Below are 696 nucleotides of genomic sequence, written 5' to 3' on the forward strand. Positions count from 1 at the left end.
TCGAGTGTCGCAGTTACTTTACTAGCAATTTTTGTGTCATCAGCAAATTTTGATACTTTGCAAGTGAGCCCATCATCGATATCATTAACATAAATTAAGAAGAGCATGGGGCCAAGCACTGATCCTTGAGGTACGCCGCTTTTGACATCGAGCCAATTAGATGTAACACCGTTTAGAACTACTCTCTGTTTCCACTCAGAGAGCCAGTCCGCAAGCCAATTGTGAACGTTACCCGAGATACCGTGCGCCAGTAGTTTGCTGAGCAAAAGGGAGGAGGGAGGATCAGTATTACTACCCATCCGCTTTCCTCCCTCCTTCGATCCCATCCTCCCTTCAGCGTCACTGCGGCCTCCCCTTCCCTCCTTCCCTTCAGCCACTCTGCCTCCTCCTCCCTCCCTCTCCTTTTCCAGTCCCTCCTTCGCTTCATTCCTCCTCCCTCCCTCTCCTTTTCCAGTCCCTCCTTCCCTTCTGCTTCTCTGCCTCCTCCTCCTTCCCTTTATCTTTCCCTTTCCAGTTCCTCCTTCGCTTCATCCTCTCTGCCTCCTCCTCTTCCCTCCCTCTTTCCCTTTCCAGTCCCTCCTTCGCTTCATCCTCTCCCTCCTCCTCCCTCCCTCTCCTTTTCCGCTTCCTCCTTCCCTTCAGCTACTCTGCCTCCTCTTTCCTTCCTTTCTTGCCTTCAACTTTACTCCCTTTCAG

Source organism: Eriocheir sinensis, unplaced genomic scaffold, assembly GCF_024679095.1.
Source record: "Eriocheir sinensis breed Jianghai 21 unplaced genomic scaffold, ASM2467909v1 Scaffold585, whole genome shotgun sequence".
In the NCBI taxonomy this organism is placed as follows: domain Eukaryota; kingdom Metazoa; phylum Arthropoda; class Malacostraca; order Decapoda; family Varunidae; genus Eriocheir; species Eriocheir sinensis.